The sequence below is a fragment of the Diuraphis noxia genome, unplaced genomic scaffold (genome assembly GCF_037042655.1).
Source record: "Diuraphis noxia isolate RWA-SAM2 unplaced genomic scaffold, SU_Dnox_SAM2 contig0003, whole genome shotgun sequence".
NCBI classification, from domain to species: Eukaryota; Metazoa; Arthropoda; class Insecta; order Hemiptera; family Aphididae; genus Diuraphis; species Diuraphis noxia.
In genome coordinates this window covers 64,021,665-64,028,984 of record NW_028301713.1, presented here as the reverse complement: position 1 = coordinate 64,028,984, position 7,320 = coordinate 64,021,665, and the positions used below count along the sequence as shown (strand labels likewise).

General features: G+C 29.8%; 1 pseudogene; it reads left to right on the top strand.

Moving 5' to 3' along the window:
- The first annotated feature begins 4,692 nt into the window (after positions 1–4,692).
- Positions 4,693–5,243, top strand: LOC149057665 (uncharacterized; annotated as a pseudogene).
- The last annotated feature ends 2,077 nt before the right edge of the window (positions 5,244–7,320 follow it).

Genomic DNA, 7,320 nt, shown 5'->3' with positions numbered 1-7,320 from the left:
AGTAATTATTTTTAAAATTGCCGGTTTCGATTTCAAACATTTAACGCAATTAGGTGTTACTTTATTGTCATTTTTACCCTATTATTGGCCAATATTATAGTTGGACAGTAGCCAGAGCATCGTCAGTGTGTCCGCATGCATGAGTCTTTCATGCTCGTGTCGAAAAAATAATGAAGAAAAAGGTTTAACATGTGTTATATTAGTTTACATCATATGATCGTTAAGATCAACGATTAATAATAACAATAAAATTGATTATGATAATAATCTTAAAAATTTACGAACAAAAAATAATCATAACAGAACGTTTCCGAATACTATAAAACTGCTTTTGGTCGTCGCGACTTTATTCCACCCAAGCTAATTGAATTTTGTGCGCGTCAAGCAACGCAATTATATTCAACGATTATTATTATTATTATTTTTAGTTATGTTTTGTCGTTAAAGACACACGACGTGCTCTGAAACGTATTTTACTATGTACTGGATAATAACGTACAGACTTTTATTTCACCGATATAATTGAAATCGTAATACGATTGGATATAGTGTTATTATGTGTATATAGTTCGCGCCGCGAGTGGTGACGACACTTGATTTTTTTTTACAAAACACATTTTATTGACTGTAAAGACATGTGTGTATACATATAACCATCAAAATATATAATTATTTTCGACCTACAAGAAAATAAATGAAATAAGAGAAAAAACTCTGGCACTCACCATACTTTACGGATTATACAGGGTACACGGAGGTTTTGACAGCAATCGAAACAAACACCCTGCAAGCTATATAATATATTGTTATTAAATTATTCCTCGCAAACATATTACATGATATATAGTGTACAACTAGGCACTTGGCTGTTTTATGAATCTAAAATGATGGATATAACTTATAATAATGTTTCGCCATAGATGTTTAAAGTGCAGGATATATATGTTATGTTGCTCATAATTTTTGATTTTTTTCTAACGCACTCTGGAAATTTGTATAAAAACTCAATTCATAGCGAAACAAGGTGAGTTAATGTTGTTTTCCGTACAACAACATCAATCCTGTTCGAAATACCGCTGTTATTACTCTATTCGTGCGCTTCGCTTGCTCTTTGACGCAGTAAAATTTAAAACTATTGAACCCGAAAATGGCCTTTTTTTTACTAACCAAATTAGTATCCTGCAAGAATAAACGTGCTGGTGGACATTTTGTCGGAATGTTTTGTCCAAGTAAAGGTTAATAGTTGTTTTTTTCAAACTTTATATTAAACACGATATATCGATCGAATCGATCTACACCGCACGAACCGCTGCAGAAATGCTGCGTATAGTAGTGTACCTACATGTTACAATATATGTATATATATATGGGTGGCTCTTGATAATAAAAATAATGTACGCATATACGGTCGACTTGAAATTTGTCCAATGCAAATTTCCGTTCAATTTGTCATTTTTATCTCAGTGAGTCATCGGGCATGGGGAAGAAAGTGCTGCCGGCCGTATATGGTATATCCTGTTAATTAATGCTCCGCAGCCATTATTGCCGCCGTATATTTCCTTCTCGGCCGCGACCGGCTAAATTGATTAACCTGGTCGCAGATAAACAGCCGTAAGTCACATGCGCGACTATTTTTTTCTCTCTTCTAGTTCTCTTTTATTACGTACGCACGCGCCTATATTATAATAATGTTTTATAAACAATTTTTTATTTTTTTTTTAATTATCCCGGTCGTCTGATAAAAGTACATTGAACCGTATTCGAAAAATAATAATAATAATAAAACCGGCAGTGTACAAAAAGCAAATCCGTGTTTGTTTATGGGCTTTCGACGGTTAACGTGTTGCACTGCACATGCAGTATGCGCTGATTGTGTGGCGACGTTATTATTTTCCTTAATGGTCTCGTGGTCTGACCGATATGCACTTTTTGTTACGGTTATTATTATTACTTAACGGTGGCGGTCGTGTTTATAATATCATACAAATAAGAATTATAAATGGCTATAAAGTTGATCCCCAACTCTTACATAGAGACTACAAACTTGAGACAATATTTAGCCGCTTTTTAAAAACTTTTTGAAACTTTTAGCAATACCAACATAAAAATATTTGAACCTATATGCTTATATATTTGTCCAAAATCCACATTTTAAAACCAATTATCCTACTGACTAGTGCTAATATTTAGCAACCTACTATACTATTATACTACTATACTACTATACTATTATACTACTATACTACTATACTATTATATACTTAAACAAATTTATAACTTGGTTTTTTAAAAGTTTTTCAAAAAACATATCCTGATTATCAGTTTACGGTATAAAAAGGGGTGTTTCTCATTTAAAACAACTATAGGATACGCTACTTGATTTTTTCCTCTACAAGGAAAATCTATGAATCATAAATAAGTTGTTAAAAAGTAAGTATGACGTAGAAAACCTTAAAGTTAATCAGCTAGAAATAAAAAAACATATTTATATTTAAAAAAAATGTTTGTATCGCCACTGTATAATCCATTAACCCTTATCCTTATATGATATAAACATTTAGAGATGAATTCTTGAGTTTATCACTCCATGTGATAACTTATTACTTGAAAGTTAAAATCGAATATATTGAACTCAAATACTTCGAATAATTAGAGAAAGATCAAGTTGTAAACCGATACATTTATAAACATAATTTATTTTATATAAAATAAAAATAGCCATATCCTACTTATCCTAGTATAGGAATAGTGAATATTATTTTTATAATCCCATATTTTCCGTATGACCCTTATCAGTTTTTATGACTCTTCATTATTTCAATCATTTCATAATCTGATTAAAGATCTTAAAGTATATATATATATATTTTGAAATTATTAATAAAATAAGAAATTAATAACCATCTAATATGTTTTTAGTAAGTAGTAACTAATAACTAATAAGTGTTGTATTAAGTAGTAAAAACAAATAAAATTATTCATCACTCTGTCTACGTCGATGAGTACGACTTGCAGTCGAATAAAATATAATATAATAACGATCATTAAATAATATTATATAATATATATAATATTCTTCTTCTAGATGATCATTTCTTGGATATATAATTTTTATACCATACATTACAGTTTATTGTAAAAAAGTTGGTTATAAAAATCATACATTTTAAGAATTATATTTTTAAGGTTCAGTATACATGTATGTTTTTTCCTTGAAAGTCAATTATTTAATTACTCGGGGTTAAAAAAAGCCCTTGCTTCTGGAAATTAGTTTGAAATATTGGAAAAATTGTGAAAACGTCGTAATACGGTAAGTATAAAAAGTAGAACCACGTTTTATATAAATTCTCCATTATTTTATCATGTATTTAATAATTCTTCGTACAATTATATTATATTATATTATTTGTTATATAGGCCGGTGTTTTATCAAGAACACCAGATTTAATTTGCTTGGCATTTTTTTGTTTTATTTATTGGCTGACTTGTTCTTTTTATTATTGTTATCTATAAACTCTCAGCTTCTGTTTGTAACCATCGAACAGAAAAATAACATTCTGTGACCATTGTGCGACCATGGTGTGACCAGGAGATGTGTCAGCAAGTAATAGCAAATTTCGTGATCAGAACAGAAGTTTGCTAGTGAAGCCGAAGTGGACATTTGCCAGATGTGATATTCCACACTTAAATCGGAGAATTTGATAAAATGTTTCTATATAAAGTTATAGGTAACAAGATTAAAGACGACGTTCTTAATGAAACACCCTATATATTATACTTGTATGCAAGAGAAAATCCACCGTTCCGGGTGAAATTTTCCTACAACGATTAGGCATCTGAAAACATGAAAAAGCGTTATTTTTCGTTCTAATGACTTAAGAAAATGTCCGCTAACATTATTTTTTAAGTTCGTGCGCGTAAAACGCTTGGCCGATGTTACGATTCTATAAGCATCAATTTTCATCGTATTTCGCGTATTTTACTTTTATTAAAGTACCTATAGGTATGTACTTATGCAGTAGTGCAGACGTGCAGTTAATCGTTTCAAAATTATGCTCTAACATCTATCAATTAGATATTTAAAAAATCATAATTGATTCAATTTTCATAATTTGTAGATTTATAAAATATATGTGGTAATTTGTTTTCTTATATTTTATTTATTTTCATATTATTAATTAGGTAATCTTGTTTTTCATAAAAACATATTCTGTTTTCTAAAACGTGAACATTTGATACTGAAAGTCGGTAGACCAAAACGTCACTTAGTCGCTATAAAGATATAATTTCACATCAATGAAATTTATTAAATAAACCCTGTAAATATAAGTATAGTTATAATTTATTAAAGACCGGATTTAATTGATATTACAACTTTTTTTGTTTAAATCAAATCTGATCAAATATGTTAGGTACACGATTTGTATTAATTACTGTCTTTCTGTTGCAATTTATTTACATTTTTAATGTTTTTGCAAATTTTTGCAATTTTGTATACTTCACGTAATCAAATGTACAAATCAATATTTCTTAGAAGTATAAAGGTGTATTATTATCTATGTTGTTTATCGCTCGTCTGGAATTTTCTAGCTCAAATTACTGCACGAAAGCGATAAGCGCCTATATATAGGTATAATATATATGGTTGTAATTGTATAGTTCAACGATTCGTGTGTGTTTACCTGATTAAACGTTGCACTTTTTTATGCAAATAATTTTGAAAAGTTTAAAAACGTGATTGAAAGTTTAACATACGATGCTTTAAGTGTCGAAAAGCTGAAACACCTTATAAAAGATAATGCAGTCAAATGTGGTTTAGCATTCATAAAATTACACTTATCCGAGTTATCCATGAATCTAAAAAATTTGGAAGAATCTAATTGTGAACTACTGAAAAATATGGATATTTTTAGAAAAATTGAAGATATTTTAACAAATATTCCTGGTCCAAATGGGAAAAAAATTAAGGAAAAATGTATGTATGTAATTGAAAAAAAATGAAGGGTATAAAACTTAAAAGTGTTACTTTGAAGTCATGTCAGGTAAAGCAAATGATAATATTTAGATATAAGATATAACGCCTACTTTATTAAATTGTTTTAAATATGCACCAATAACGAGTGTTGACGTAGAACGTAGTTTCTCGTTGTACAAACATATTTTAAGTACCTAATGGAAGATTTAATTTTAAAGAAAATAATTTAGAAATGAATTTAATCATCAATTTTAATTCAAAAATGTAATATTAATATTTATAAATATATAAACACAACTTGCATTTTTATAGCGCAATTTATTTTGCAATTTTTATGTGATTTTGGTGAAATTATACAATTTTACTATGCAATTTTTGAGGGTTTTTAATGCAATTAAATCCGGTCTTTAGTTATAATACATAGCTCTTATACCCAATATTTCGAATCGTTATAAAAAAAATCAGTACAAAATCCACCACAATATACGCGTATTCATTATTCAATAAAACCATATATTATATTATTGTTTATTCATTTTTTAAAAGCGCACATAAAGTACAGTATAATAATCGCAGTCAAAAATATAATATTCTACTGCATGCCCAATCTTCAACGAAGCTAAGAAAGACTTCAACATTCCTGACAACCTGTACGAAGCGATTAGTCTATTTCCAAACTATCAAAACAAAATTTTATATAAAAAAAAAAATTTTATTGTACAATAACTTATAATGTAATGTAAATTTTTAATACTTTTTTTAAAGCAAATAACCTTTGTAATTGATGCTCAACCAATAAATAAAAAAAATAATCGCAGCATGTAACCGCGTACAGCAAAATTGTATGAATTAAAATAGTACTCAATAATGATATTAATATGCTCACTAAGATCGTTTATAATAATTCTATACTTATTACACTCGTGATGTATCATATTATTATTATTGTATAGGTATAGGTAATATATGCGACGCTTAAGATATGGAAAAAAATATATATTATAATACAGTGACCGGCCAAACATGTTTTAGTATATGATAATAATAATGATAATATAATGTCGAAAGACCGATCCCTGAACGCGCCGGTGCAGTCTCCTCGGCTACAGGTGTGGCGACTCAATCAATTACGTATTCCATATATACACACACTCACACATGGACAGGTATATATGTATATCATATAGTTGATACCGTTTTTTATTTCATTCAAACTCCCGTTGTAATATACTATATATTTATATGTTATAATTTATATTATATGCGTTTATTATATTTGTATGTATAATGTATATAATATGATGCCTATATATATTATATATATATACTGCAGCCGACATGATGTAGGTATATAGTACGCTCTACGCATACACACTTACATACTTTTTATAACTATATGTGTAGGTACGCGTCCCATTAGTATATATATATATATATATATATATATATATATATATATATATGTACCTTTTCGTATAGTAAATCGTGTACGAAATAGGAGTGTTTGTAATTGTAGGTACAGTGCACATGGTGCAGTATATTTTATGTACGTTATCTTCCGGTTTCTTCTTTTTCGTTTATTCAAATTTTATGGTTTATTTTTGAAATATATGTATTATGTCGCGTCTGCTCGCCCGGGTCTAACGTTGACGAATATTTATGACCCTCACTGCGAACGGACGGACGGTAGAGGGACTGCAACAGTGGATATCAGACGAGTATAATATTATTATATTATTCGGTACACAATAGTATCATAGTAGAAGAAAATTAAGAGTAAAAAAAAAATTATATGTATATATGCCTATAATATATAGGCAAAGACGCGATGAGAGGGTACCTATGTATTAATAATAATGCGGTAAAACTGTGGGTTGGCGTGCAGTACCCATATATAGATATATATATATATGTGGTATAGGTAGAAATTATTATATATAGGTACGTATAAGTACGGTAAATCGGTCGTTTCACCCACAAGGTGGGAGGATCCGAGAAATGATGTGAAATCACTTGGCGACACACAACTCACACGAGGGTTCAGGTGAGCAGTGTGTGCGTGAGTGTGTGTGTAAAAAGGCTTGTGCTTTACCCTCGCGGACCACACACGCGGGGTACAACGTAATTATTCACTAATTATCATTCCCACGATTTCCTGATAAAACTAGAGAAAAAAATAAAATAAAGTAACGCGTACGCGGTTAATGGTAATAACTAATAGCGTGTATTTTTATTACAGATAGCTGGGCACCGTCCGCTGGGCGACGTGAAGCACATGCCCATGGCCGCGGGATGAAAACTTTATGGATTTATTATAGGTACGTAATACTACACGACAAGTGGCG